The following is a 14,745-nucleotide window of genomic DNA, read 5'->3' on the forward strand; positions in this document are numbered from 1 at the left end:
TTGTTCTTAGCTAAATTAGTCAATTCATTTAGGGCAGAAGGCCTTTTTTCCCCATATTCTGGATGTATCCAAATTTATTAAAAGTTAAAAGAGTCTTATACACTATTTCCAGGTTTATTGCAAACTAAGCAAATTAAAAAATATAGAAATGCACTATTTTTCCCTTGGCTTACTAGGAAAAAAAAATCAGCTAAAGTGTTATCCAAGGTATTATAATAAACCACTGGTTGAACCTGACCTCCTAACTATTTTCCCAACCTCTTAAGGTGTTAGGTTACAACCTAAAAAGGTTGGAGACTCCTCAATAATAAGCTGAACCACTGCCTATGGAACCATACCCCCTCCAAAAGTACTGGGGAAGAGCAGAAGTCACATTACAGTATTAAGACCTAGATGCTAATCAAATCGCCACCATTTATTACTTGAAGCAAGTTTGAGCAGGTCGCTTGACTTTTGTTTCTTCATTGTAAAATGAAGATAATACTGGACAGCATACTAGGGTTTATGAAAATTAAGAGCATACAAGAAGTCTTACAGAATCCAAATTGGTGAGAATGCTGTTCCCCAAAATCATAATTTGCCAACTTTCACCATCAATTAATAAAAATTTTGAGAGGTCATCTGAATTCCACTAAATTCAACTCGACAAAAATTCGCATATGATTTAGGTCTATGCCAGGTGCCATGACTGAAATAATTTGCCAACTTTCACTATCAATTAATAAAAATTTTGAGAGGTCATCTGAATTCCACTAAATTCAACTTGACAAAAATTCGCATATGATTTAGGTCTATGCCAGGTGCCATGACTGAAAGGCTAGGGGGTGGGCGAGTGAAGGGGGAGGTCCATTTAAGTCACGATTTCTGTCCCCTAGAACTCTGTTATCTTGTGGAGGAGGAGACAGTGTTTCACATATGAACTATCTGAAGAATACTCAACATTATATAATAAAGTATAAAAAAACAAAACGATGGTGCTGACAGTGGCTCTTATGGTAGTTTTCTGTGAGGTCCTGCATGAGGTCAGGAAAGGGTTCAGAGCAATAGAGAACATGACATGATTTTTCCCCTGCCCCTTTAAGCATCTACTCCTCAACGAACCAGTCTGTGGAATCGGATAGGAAAGAGCCTCTGAGGATGGGCGTTACTGAGTGGCACCTCGGGCATTTACTCTGGGCATCTATCACCCCCGCACTATCCATTACTCCCCCTCATTTCCTCACTCCTGCCTCTGCACTGAGCTCCTCCCTTCTCTTCACCTCCTCTGCCCATTCCTAGGGACAGTGATGTCCCCAGGCCTGACTCATCTCCATCCACAGCATTCTGGGCTGCAAAGTGCCCTCAGGCAGGGAGAAGTGTGGCACAGCTAGAACATTACAGGGCGGGAATCAGAAGACCTGCATTCCTGTCCCTGCCTTGTCCCTCTTCACTCTGTGACCTTGAGCAAGTCACTTCCACTCAAAGGGCTTCAGAATCCTCACCATCAAACGAGAGCAGAGGATACGTAAAAGCCCTTCTTTCTCCTAAACGCTCAATGTCTGTCCTAACCTACAGTTCCCAACAGTTTGCAAGTGACGACTGGGGGCTCACCAGTCACACAGCTCCTGAAGAGGCACTGACATGACCACATCAACGGTTTCTATTGTGGGGAAGGTCAGGGACTCTTTCAGAAAATAGCCGATCTAAACAGAGCCCAAGGAGTGTCATGGCAACACTGCTTGCAAGCTGCCAGAGGTAGGGAGGAAACACAGCCAATGTGCGTGTGCAGCTGCCACATTTCAGAACAGCACTCAAACCTCGTTAATATCAGCTTGCTTAATACTGAGTCCCATAGATCAGAAGCTATTTTTACTGTGTATTTAACAGATTTGTGTATCGTCTTCCCTGCCAGCATTTTCACCATCCAGTACAGAGGGCTGTGCCATTGGAGAGCCTGTAGGTCTTAGGCGACCCAGGGTTAACTCAGGAGAAGGAGGGACGGGGAGAAGAAAAATGAATAAGAGGGAGAAAAGTATACTCAGTGGGATTGGATGCTAGGGGAGAGGAGGGAGTAAGATGTAATAAGAGCAAGTACAAGCCCATACTACAAACACTGAAGTGTGAAGCTCTCAAGTCCCAGCTCTCCAAAGACTCAGAGATGTATGTGTGGAGGAAAGAGTGGGAGAGCTGAGTCCTATCCTATACTCAGGTGAACACAGGCCCTCCCACTTCAATTTTGATCACAAGCTTGCTTACGTTCACTTGTCTTCACAATCCGTTCCCCTTAGAACAGTCACGCATGCCACTCTGCAGAGTCCTATGCTCATGTTCTAGGAGGTAAGCACCTATCCACTACAGTGAGCCCTTCAGAGCTTAAAGGAAGGGTCTTTTGCTAAATGTTTTATTTACAACCTGTCTCCCACGTGTAGGAGTGGGACTTCTAGCTTATGACGATTGACCAAGCTAAACTATGGGAAAGCACCTGTCACAGGCCTGTCGCATAGTAGATACCCAATAAATGTCTGCTTGTTCCCATCTGTTTCATCCAGCAGCACCAAGTGTACCACCTTTATCCCTAACGGTCTTCAAAGGAGGGAGGAACCCAACCAAGGTCTGCTGAGTGGTAGGCAGGAGCTCAGGGCCAAAACATCCCTCTACTGCTTGGTCAGATGCGGGTGCCCACCTCAGCTCTGCCGCTAACTGGGCAGGTAAAGTAATGTAAGTCATTTCTTCCCTAGGAGTGGGCTCAACTAGACAGACAGTTTTTAACTTCCTTCCCACTTCTGAAATTCTATAAGCCTATAAATCTCATATCCATCTTAGAAACAAGCACTAAACAGAGGGAAAAACTGTTGAAGAACACAGTTATGAGCTTCTTTTTTGAGTATGATATCTAGGGCACTGTGCCAGGAGCTAAATGGAATTAAGAGAAGTAGAATGCAGTCCTTAGATTCAGAACCCTTATAATATGTTCATGTGAGGGGGCAGGAGAAGGGATGGTGTAAGGAAACATGAAAAGTTGACAGTACAAAACAAAGTTTAATTATAAAACAAAGTTCAATGCTAAGACTATACTACAGAGCCAAGGGGTGGAGAGAAAAGCCTTCCTTTGGAGAAGGAATATGTGCTAGTCCTTCAGACAGGCAAGCAAGGCCCACACAGACAAAACGGAGGCAGGTAGCATTTTATAGAGGTGGCCCTCTCCAGTGGAAGGGTCATCAGTATCTAAGATGTTAAATGTCTTATTTGTTTTATGTTTTAGATCATTTTAACATTCTATGTTTCATACATTAAATGCTAGAATGATAGTGGTCACTCTACTCACCCATCATCATAATGCTCTGCAGGTGGTAGCAAGAGCACAGAGACAGGGACAGAACACTTAGTTCTGGGCCCTGCTCTGTTGCCACTATCAGCTGCCAGAGTTTAGCTACATGGCTTATCTGGTTGTGGGATAGAAGATCCTGTAGAATTCCAGTTGGAGTTCTTGAGACTTCTTGAGAACCATCTTGCCCCAAGCTCATGTTTTACAGATGAAGAGACTGAGGCCCACCAGAAAAGAAGTGATTTTTCTCAACGACAAATTTCTATCATCTATGCCCAGTTCTCTGGACACAGCTGGTCTTCACCTCTTGCCTCAAGCTGATTCTTGTTGACCAGAGATTTCCCCTCAACTCCCTGTAATATCCCATCAAATTCCATTCAATCATCTTTCAAAGCCACCTCCAGTACCTGGTTCCATAAGAAACCTCCAGGTAAAAAGTGTTCACCGGGCCAGCCCCAGTGGCCTAGTGGTTAAGTTCGGCATGCTCCACTTTGGCGGCCCGGGTTTGGTTCCTGGGCGCGGACCAGGTTTGGTTCCTGGGCACAGACATATACCACTCGTCTGTCAGTGGCCATGCTGTGGTGGCAGCTCACATACAAAAAGAGGAAGATTGGCTGCGGATATTAGCTCAGGGCGAATCTTCTTCAGAAAAAAAAAAAAGCGTTCCCCAAATTCTCCCACTCACAAAGTATAATTACTGAGCCCACACATCACACTGAGTCTTGGCTAGCCCTGAATCAAACTCACCTCCACACACCTGCCAGCTCCCTCCTTCAATTTCTTAGCAAGCCACCTTGCTTGGTAGTTGCTACGTTGATGCTTATTAAGTCAGCGTGGTCTGGAACCTTGGTTTCCTGACACTCATCCAAGTAGCTTCTCAGACATGTCATGCTGCCTGTGATCATCACAAGCCTAGATGTGTGCAGTCCCCAGAGCAGCCAGAATCATTTCAACCACCTCCAAATCCATCAAGCTATTTACCAGACTGAAAGGAAATGAGAGAAAAAGCAAAGAGCATGGACCACAAATTGGATAAACAGCCATGCCTATGAGCTGAGGAGCACTAGTATTATCACTCCAGTTTTACAAGGAAGAAATCTGCAGTGCAGAGATTCAGTGGTGGGCCCAGGGTCTCACACACAGTTCCCAGTGGAGCAAGGACATCCAGTTCTGAAATCTAAAAGGATACAGATATTACCACTGTGATAAACTGTTAGATGGACAAAGTCTCAATACCTGGCTATCAGCTGGGCAAGCCCATTCAGTAGACTGCAGAGGATGAGAGACATCCAGAAAGGACAAGAATGGCAGCCACCTATAGCAAAGGTCTTATATGGAGTGACGCTCAACCAGCACTGTTGGAGTGAAAGCACGGCAGAAAGATTTATGAGGCAGAGCTGCGTAACTCCAGAGGCAACTCAAGGCACACATCAGATGGGAATTTAAAAAAATTCCTTTAAACACACAAGGACTCAGATGCCAGCACACACAGGGATGGCCCCAGCCAGACAGCAAAGGCATATTGGCACCACTGTAATTTGTCCATTCACCAATATGCTTCCGAAAAACACCCATATGCTTTCTTTTAGCTTCCATATGCTTTTTTAGCAAGGAAACTAAAATATTTCATTAGTTTTGAGTAATTAATAATTACTTATTTCACAATAGTCTCCCTCATTAAAAAACGAAAATAACTGATTAAGCTGCAGGATCCTGGCTTTCAACTCAAGCTTTTTTTTATTTATTTATTTTTTTTTAATTCTTCCCCTCTAGGAATTGAGTAATAGAGTAAAACAGCCAGTGTGGAAATATTTGCACTATGGGGAACGAAGAGTTACCATACACACAGCCCAGCATTCCTCTTGACTGAGACATCATGGTTTAATAAAAAGAACATGGACTTTGGGAGCAGAAACCTTGGGATCCAATCCCAGTTGGACCCCTGGTGAATAGTACTTCTGAGGAAATGAAGGGTGCTGAAAAGATAAAGCTTGTTGGATTCCTTCAACCCAGCCTTCCATTATTCCCAGGGAGCGACTTCACAGGGTTCCCTCCTGCTATCTCAAGGCAGGGGTAAGGCATGCCCCAGAATGCTGGCAGTGGGCCAGCCGTTGTAAGCAGGCCATGGCCAATAGCTCTGAAATTGGTCTCGGGCCTAAAACAATACTTCTCAAACTCTAATGAGCATATGAACTACCTGGGGAACTTATTAAAATGCAGATTATGATTCAGGAGGTCTGGAGTGGGGCCTGAGGTCTGCATTTCTAACAAGCTCCCAGGTGATGCTGATATTCCTGGTCTTCAGAACAAACTTTGAGAAGCAAGGATCTAAAAAGTATCAAGATGAAGTTAGGAAATAGGATCTGTAAAAACAGGATGTGCAGCTGTCTCATTAGGTTATGATGAGGATTATTAGTCATATTGGCAATAATACGTCTGTGTGTTGTACAGCACAATGGTATTTCACTTATCCTCACAACAGTCCTGTCAATACGGTATGGCTTCCGTTTTACAGACAACAAAACTGAGACCCAAAGAAATCTAGTAATGTATCAAAGTCACACGGCTAATAATGCCCGGTTTCCAATCCAGGTGTATCTGCCAGTCAAGTGTGAGTACTATAAGTCAATGGAAGAGAGAAAATATACATAGATATTACTGTAGAGTGCTGGCATAGAATCTGGTTCTTGTTCTGCCATAACCTGCTGCCTGAATTTTGATAAGCTGTGCCGCTTCTCAAAGCCTTGGTTTCCCCATCTGTAAGGTAAAGGGTTGCCCCCGACAATCTCCGAGTCCTCTTCCATCTCTAACACCAGCTTTCCCTCTCATGGCTCCCACATAGACTCACAGTGGGTCACCAAGTGCTGAGCACTAACTTCACACATGTGGCAGTCATTACATCTTGGCACAATCCAAATCGTAGCTGCTCACATCTGCATTTCTGCTGATCTGCATATGGTCAGAAGTCTATCTCTTAAAAATCCCACGCTCAATATAACAAGGAGAAAACAACAAACGGATTCCCCAAAGCATTGAAATTCCAAGTCAGTTGATAACTCACGGTACGATCAGGGCGTGATGACCCTAATCACTGTCTCCTCCTCATCTCACTTACAAAAATGGAGAAATTGAGACCACTAACCTGATAGAAGTACAAAAAAAAAAAGGAAAAATATGAGTTATTTATAACGCATTTTTATACAACTGCCCAGCATTTCTTTTCTGCCTTAAGGTGCCAGATAAGCATTTAATTAATGACTTAGCATATAAATGATGCAGCATATGTGACCTTGTCCCTCTCTGAACTCCCGTAGCACACATTCGCTGTACTCCTCTGGGGCCCATTGGGGGCATTTTCTCCCAGGGATTTCCACAGTTTATAGAATTGTTTCATTGCCCCTATTCATATTCAGTGTTATCGCTGAGGGTATTCACATATTTTGGAGCAGATCGGGATTTAAATCCAGACATTGCAATTTATTAGCTGTATGACTTTGGGCTTATTACTCAACATCTCTGAGCTCAGTTTCTGCATGTGAAAAATGGGAAAAAAAGTAATTTTCTGTTTTATGAGATTAAATGAAATATATTAAAATTGATAGCATTTAGCAGATTCTGGGTTAAAAGTACATTTCAGTGAGTGAGTGAATGAATGAATGAATGTAGCGAGCAGAATATGAGTTTCCGTATTAAATCACTTGACAGTTTGAGACATATAAATGTCCAGAGTCGCAATTGTAAATGAGTCTAACACTCAGAATAGAACAATTGGTGAACTGTGGGAAAAATCCAATAGCAACAGGATATGTATGTTACCCAAATGTCATCTCAGACTTCCCACACTGAAAAACATCTTTTGCTTAGCCTAGAACCTATGTATGGCCTTCAGAAGGTCTACAAACCTGAAATTATAGACAACATTCTATGCAGACATGCATTTTCTAACTACTTCATAGATTCATCTGAGTTTCCAAATATCCCATAATCCTCTCCCCTACCCCCAAACATACACACACACACACACACACACAAATTAAGAACTGCTGGCTTAGGCAAGTCCCGTGACAGAAAGGGACCTGTCAACTGAGAGAGAAAAAGTTTATTTAATAAAACAAGGCTGCAATATACAAACATGCTATTTAGAAAGTATGGACAGTGGAAGTTATCCATGATGAGCACTTCAAACCAGAGAAAGAACTCTGAATTCAAGACTTGGCTTGGCTGCAAACTTGCTATAGGATTGTGGGCAAATCAGAGATCCCTGAAAATCAGAGTTAACGGAACCTCTGACATCATTTCCTCTACCTTCCTCCTCCTCTTCCCATCTCATAGATGGAGAAACTGCAGTTCAGAAAAAGGTCATGCCTTCACTAAAGTCATAGCAAATTAATTAGAGCCAGGATTTGAACCTCAGACTCAGAAAAATGATTTCCACAGTCTGTACCTCAGTATCATGAGGTCCAAGATAAGTGTTTAGACACAGTGGCCTCTAAGTTATCTTCTAACTGATGCATAATTACTACCCTCTTCTCTGGACGTGGAAATCTCACAAAAACATGAGTTTGGTTTTGGCAAACTCCAGCACTCCAGCTGCTTCTCAGTCCTAGCCCAGTCCCACAAGAATGAGGCAGAGAGAAGGTCTGAAAGATGCTGCTATTAATCTTGCATAGCACAGCAACTGGGAATTGCAGGCCTTGAACTAGATTTCACTATGTTGCCTATTGCTCTCCTGTCCTCTTGCTTATTAATCCTTCATCTGTTTTCTCTTTATTAATGTTCCCAGCTATGTGCAGTACACAGCCAGCTAGGAACTCATCCTTAGCTTCCTATAATTCACTGGATCAGAAAAGGGCAGGAGGTAGGTGGAGGAACTAATGGTGATGTCAGGGTCAAGTAATCTCTTTCAGGAAGGACTGTAGGGGAATCCACAGTCTCCTAATAAACACAGAGAGCAGAAGCCAGCCAGAATCCTCTATTCCACTGCCCCATAGAATTAATGAAGAAGGCTGGCATCTATATATGTTTTAAGGCCGTGTCACAATCCTGCACTGACACTGAGATTGGTTTTGCCTGAAAGACAATGGCTCATTAAATATTGGGAAGAGAAAGGACAGTTTATAGAAAGAAATTTTCTCTTAAAACAGAGATACAACTATGAAGTCAGAAGAAAGAATTCTAGACCAGGATCTGCCACTAATCCCACAGACAAATCAGATTTCTTCCCTGACTCCAAAATCTCCATCTCTGAAATGAAATAATTTGGCTAGATTGGTTCTTAAAGTCCCCTCTGACTTTAACATTCCGACCTCTGCTTACAGATCAATGACTCATCCTGAAAAAGTCAAACAACAGAACAGGAACCCATGGATGTTGCCAGTGGATAAGTTGACCAGATCCTCTAAAAAAGAGACCCAGATTAAGAAGTAGAGAAACATGGGAGAAGATGGATTTTTTTTCCTTTCTAACCAGAAACTGAATGTTGCTGGAGGTAGCATATGACCAATGCATAAATGCCCAATCACAGTGTATACATAATTCAAATTCTAACTGTTCTTATGGTATGTAAAAGAATCAAAAGCTAAATAGAAGAATAACAATTTTCACACACTGGCTCTCGAGAAGAGTAATAGGACTTTCCTATGACTTTAGAAAAGTGGCAACAGGAGGGAGAAAGGACTGGATAAGAAATAAAATCACAGATAATAGGACATTTGACTCAAAGTAATGCCAAGATCAACTGGTCCAACTCTATCTGTTGTTAGATGCTGAAATGGAGCCTGGAAGCCCAAAGTGACTCAGCCAGAGCTGGGATTAGAATTAGATTCTCACGACTTCTGGTTCACATAACTAACATAAAACACACTGCTTCACTCCCCAAAACAATGAGATTCTATCCAGGTAACTAAGAAAATATTTTCAATTATAACTACTGCCTCTACCTCCACCTCAAAAAACAATAACTGATTGATTTAAGGCCGACTAGAGCTGTTTCCATCAAATTATAATAAACAATTCACTCTAGCGATATACACAAGTCCATGAGAAGTAATTGGGTATTATTTAGCCTTGCTAATGAATCGCCCTGTGGAAAACAGAGATAATCAACGGTCTACAGGAGGTAGGAAGCCTGTTCTTTATCAAGTACAGAGCTTGCCTATTAAAGAACATTGGGTATCAGCTCTAAATAGTAAGCAGGGTATACCGTTTCAGATTCCATGAAGTGCAGCTTGAAATAGATTTGGTTTGGAAATGGGACAGAGAACACACCACAGTCAGTGGATCAACATTGAAAGCAGAGAAAAACAATGATTACACTCATTAAGTGGGTACCTGTTGACACATCTACTGTCAAGTCTAATTGTTTATTTAAACTGTTATTCTTTCTTCATTCCTGCCACTGATACCAATGATTACAACAAGATTTTTTTAAATTTCTACATCATGCCCCCAGAATATTTACTTTTCCACCTTCCAAAGGTTATTTGAGAAGTTTTTATCTTTCCCTCATCATCAGCTCCCACCTCCAAAATATAGAGGATGGATGGATGGATAGAGAGATAGATAGATAGATAGATAGATAGATAGATAGATAGATAGATAGATAGATAGAGATGAAATCCCTCTTTCTCAAGCGCAATTTTTCACAACCTTTCAAGGCTTGCTTAAATTCCTCTTTGTAGTTTCAAGACAGGTTTCAGTGGGGAAGGGGAGCATAGTTAACCACTTTTTAAAGCTGAGTCTATTAATATTTAATAATTAGCATTTGGAGAAAAGTTAATAACTGCATTTTCTAAATTAATAAGTTAGATCTCTGCCTAGCAGAGCTATCAAAACTATAATATTACATGTCTACAATACATTCTTTTCCGATATATTTATCCACAAAAATACATGAACTATATTAGAAAGGAGTTTTTTCAGGGGCATTTTATGGACTAGAGAGGGACGAAAAGATGAGCAGGAGCATTCCTATATTTTTGGCCATTACATTTTTTTTATAATCCTCTCTTTTGTAGGAATGAGAATAAAATCTAAACAACACACAAGTCACTGCTACGTCTGATCTAGTTATAGAGGAGTTTCACAGCCCATACGTCACCCACCTTGTCTGCACATGATGAGTGCTTATTCCATGTGTATGGTGAATATGAGCTTTGAAAACAATATTAATGAAACACTATCATCTCCACTTAATTCTAAATTGCTAACTCCTAAAAATATGGGGCAGTTCGAACAAACTTCAATTCTTTCAAGGGTCTGTGTAACTAAAGTCATGTTTACAATTCAAGATCATAGAAATAACAAACCAAAGGAATTATGAAAATATTCAGTAGAAAAATTGTTTACAGTACTTTCAATGCTGCCGTCAAATCTTCCACAAAGTTGCTATTCTACAGGGCCTGCAGTTAAGAACACCATATGGGCTACTTCACATTTTTTTGCCCAAGACTTCTAAAAGATGACATCGAACACAGCAGAGCTAACTGGGAAGTGCAAATATCAGCTGGCTAGCTGTAGGAGAAAATTCACATTTTGCAAATTTTAGAATTATCATATTGCCTTTAAATTTTTTTTTTATTGGTCTCTGTTTTCTTGACAAACTCAAAAAGAATGCATTCTTCTGCCAAAGACCTATCTCCTTCACACTAGTCCCCCAGGAGAGTAGCATGCAGATACTATGGGTCCGGGGTTTCAAAAGAGTCTAACTCATTTTCCATATTCTTAGGATTTTTTGTTGCTATTCTGCCTTAGATTATGTCTTTTTGTGATTTTTTTGGGCGGCTAAGAGACAGTGATGGATCCAACTAGTAAAGTTTGCCCCTTCAGAGCCAGGTAACACTGGCAGCATAGTATAGTGAAAAATGTACTCAATCAAGGGCCAGAAAGCTGGAGAGAAAGCCCTCCTGCCACACACTAGCTAAGGATACAAGACAATAGATAAGAACATCCTAGTACATGGCACATTACAGACTCTTAAATACTCGTTAAATCTGAATCTTCCGTGTTGATCAGATTTTTGTGCTTTTGGTATTAAACCTTAAGGGCTAAGAACTGAAAGGGAAAATTAAACCAAGAAGACATAAAAAGAGGGCCATGCTCTGTCTTGGCCATTGTTCAGGTTTTGGTGCTCATGAAATACCTTCGTATTTCTTCTGTTGGGAGTGAAATCAAACTTAAACGTTATTGGCTAAGATGCCTATTAGCATTTCATGAATATGAAGATGCCAATCCTCTCCTACCTCAGATAGCTAGCTCTCAGAATGGTCACTGGACACAAGGTTCAGCAAACTGCAATGCGAGGGTCTGGAAATGAAACAGGCAAAAGTTACTCTTAGGTACGAAACGATATTTATTCACTAATCATCATAAACTCTTATATCTATATAGCAGTTTCTTGTTTTGCAAAACATTTTCACATTCATTATCTCATTTCACCCCACAACAATCTGGTGAAGAAGCAGGAAGAGATTATTCTACTCACTTCATAGGTGAGGAAACAGAAGCTCACAGAGGGATAGGGAGGAAGACAAGGGATCTAACATCTCTCATAATTAACTTCACAAATACCATGTGAAATGAGTATTATTGTCCTCATTTTACAGATGTGGAAACTGAAGTTCAGAAAAGGTAGGTAACTTGCCCAAGACTACACAGTACAGTACATGGCAGGGAGTGACTTTGGACCTTCTGGACTCTGCCTGTTGGTCCAGCAGTCTTTCCTTTACACCTCAGTCTCTCCTAGGATATTAGGTTAGGAAAACACAAAGACAAACAACTCACTGGCTTGATCACTAGCCTTGGTAGAGGAGAGAATAATAAAATAATACCAGCTATTTGATTGATGTGCGGAAGTAGGACAAAACACATGGGATTTAGAGCCAGTCAGACTTGTCTTCCTCTTCCCGATGGCCTTAGGCAAGTTACTTAAACTCTCCGAGTGTCAATTTCCTTATATGTAAATGAGGATTATAATATGTACTTCATAGCCAAAGCTCAGTTAAACTCTGTTTGGAAAATTCTCCTCCATTACTTCATATTTGTAGATATGGACAGTGGTAGTATATAAAACGATACCATGTCTTCCTGAGCCCATGTTTATATGATCAAAGAATGGTGTTATAAACATCACGTATTGCTTTTCTTTTTATTGCCATGTCTTGGATTCATGCCCCTAGCTTTAAAATACCATAATATTTATGTATGTCAATCTCACATGGCCTCATCTAAAAAAACAACACAAAGAACTTTTGTTCCAAAAGACAAAGCTCCAAATTTAAAAATCAAGTGTCCCCTCAACTCACAAAAGCAAAAGATACTGCTTTAGTGAAAGACCTGCAGGTGTATCACATGCCATTCTAAAGTTTGTGCCTGTATGGTGCCTTAGGTTCAGAGAGATGGAGCTTCCCACAGGACAGCAAGAACAAGGGAATTTGTTTTAATACAATGGATAGATTGAGAAGTAAAAGAACTCTGGGAAGTCTTATTAAAATATCCCATTTTCATATAGGACTCAAATCAGATTAAGAAAACAACATGGTTCATAGGATACCCTGCAAGAAATTCTTGCATATGCCATCAAAAGCAAATCATTAATCACCTTTTAACATTATATGTTACAGTTTGAAAAATATTACATGACCATCATATTTTAAATCATCCTCATTATAATTCCAATGAAACTTTATTACCCCAATTTTACCAATAAGGAAACCAAACTTCCAAGATCACACGGTTAATATGGAGCAGATAAAAATTTAACCTTGTATCTTGATACCAAAACCAGTAAGGACTCATCTACTCATGATGCAGCCTCCCATTTGGGAGCGCTCTATGTGGAGGGAAAGGGAAAATGAGCATATACCATATAAAGTCAATTGTCAAGGCACCAAAGCACATTTAGTATCGAGTCCTGCTTCACTGGCAAGTGAAAAGAGAAAGAGAAGACTTTACATCTGTGGTCTAACCAGAAGGTGACACATTACTAAGCTGAGGCAGAAGGAGTGCTCGATGCAGGGTTACCATCAACACTTTCTCAGCTCTCCCCAGTGAAGTTTCAGAGATGCAACATCCTTGGGCAAGCTATCGAAACACAAGCCACAGAAACAACAGAGGTCAGCACCATTGAATTTTCGTGAAGTGGCCTTCATCAATAAGTCTCATGTTAAGCAGTAGAAAAACTGAAGCCTTCTAGCTAGAAAGTTTACCAGCCCTCTTCACGTGGTTTGAGTATCATGTGTCCCAGTAAATCGTGAGTATTTCCTAATGCAATGGAGTTCTCCCCTGGACCCATAAAGACATCTGGGACAACTGACAAATCCCACTCTAGCGTCTTGGTAATGAAGCCAGTTATCCTTGGCTGCCTCTGTGTGTTTTATGACTGCTGACCCAGAACCTGGCAGGTCTGCATCGTTTGTCAAACCACCCATCTTCTCCCAAGAAAAATGTTCTCATCTCCAGAAGCAATTTCAACCAAAAATAAAGAAACCTGCATAATCAACCTCTAAGTTATAAAACTTCAACCTATTAATTAGAAGCTATGCAAAAGCAAGACTTGCCAGACCTAGTTGGGACTAGGATAGAATAATTGATAATTTCTACTATATTTTGGGAAAAACAAGAGGGAACAAATGAAGCCAAAAAAAAAAGAGAGAGAGAGAGAAAGAGAAAGAGAGTGGAAAGAAAAATGATGGGGAAAAAGGAAAAGAGCAGAAAAGAATGGAGGGACATGAGAAATGAAGAGAGCAAAGAGACTTGTTTCAACAGGTTTTTCACAAACCATGGTATCTTTTGAATTGACCACTGCATCCTAGGACAACTTTTAGGCAACATAACTCTAGATGATGATTCTAACATTATGAACAAAAATTCCAACCCATTGGCATTAGAATTGCTAAGACCAATGTAAAGATGCCTCTTAATACTAGATATTTCACAAGTGCTACAGTGCAAATGGGCAACATGATAGGCTGTTAAAACTCCCACTAAGACCATAACTGGGTAACTCTTTAGCCCGGTGGTCCCAGATGTTCTTTTTGAACAGGGGGTGTTATCTTGAAAAAAACATGTGGATTGAGGACATGGGTTCAGCTCTTAGCACTACAATTCCCAAATCTTTTGCATTAGAAGTTGTATGAAATATACATTTTTCTGTTTCTCTTTTCACAGGTCTTGACCTTGGTTGTCCCTAAACCACTGTGAAAAGGTTAGGAATTATTTTGTCTACACTTTGTGCCTTTTGGTAAGTTTTATGTGGTGGTGGAGGTAGGTGTAGTGAGAGGATTACTTATACTAAGATTTGTTTAAATTAAACAATGTCATTATCTTAAACATGATTATTAGGAAGTCTGTCCCCAAAAGCAATTGAAATGTTAGATTAGGCCAAAGGCATTAGATGACAAATATGGCAATTCCTCCACCGCCATCATCAAATCCCGTATGAC

The 14,745-nt window shown here is 40.7% G+C and overlaps 1 protein-coding gene across 7 annotated transcripts in view; it reads right to left on the minus strand.

Annotated features, from left to right (window-relative positions):
- LPP (LIM domain containing preferred translocation partner in lipoma) overlaps nucleotides 1-14,745 on the minus strand; it is a 665,849-nt gene that overhangs the window by 479,956 nt on the left and 171,148 nt on the right. For 5 of the 7 annotated variants that reach the window (XM_087439863.1, XM_087439868.1, XM_087439869.1 and 2 more), the window contains one exon: nucleotides 11,545-11,608. The exons of the other annotated variants lie outside the window; for them this stretch is intronic. The gene's annotated coding sequence lies outside the window, so the exon portion shown is untranslated. The remainder of the gene's footprint in view (nucleotides 1-11,544; nucleotides 11,609-14,745) is intronic. 7 annotated transcript variants of the gene reach the window in all.

Source organism: Ceratotherium simum, chromosome 15 (genome assembly GCF_057802395.1).
Source record: "Ceratotherium simum simum isolate JZ-2026a chromosome 15, ASM5780239v1, whole genome shotgun sequence".
In the NCBI taxonomy this organism is placed as follows: Eukaryota; Metazoa; Chordata; class Mammalia; order Perissodactyla; family Rhinocerotidae; genus Ceratotherium; species Ceratotherium simum.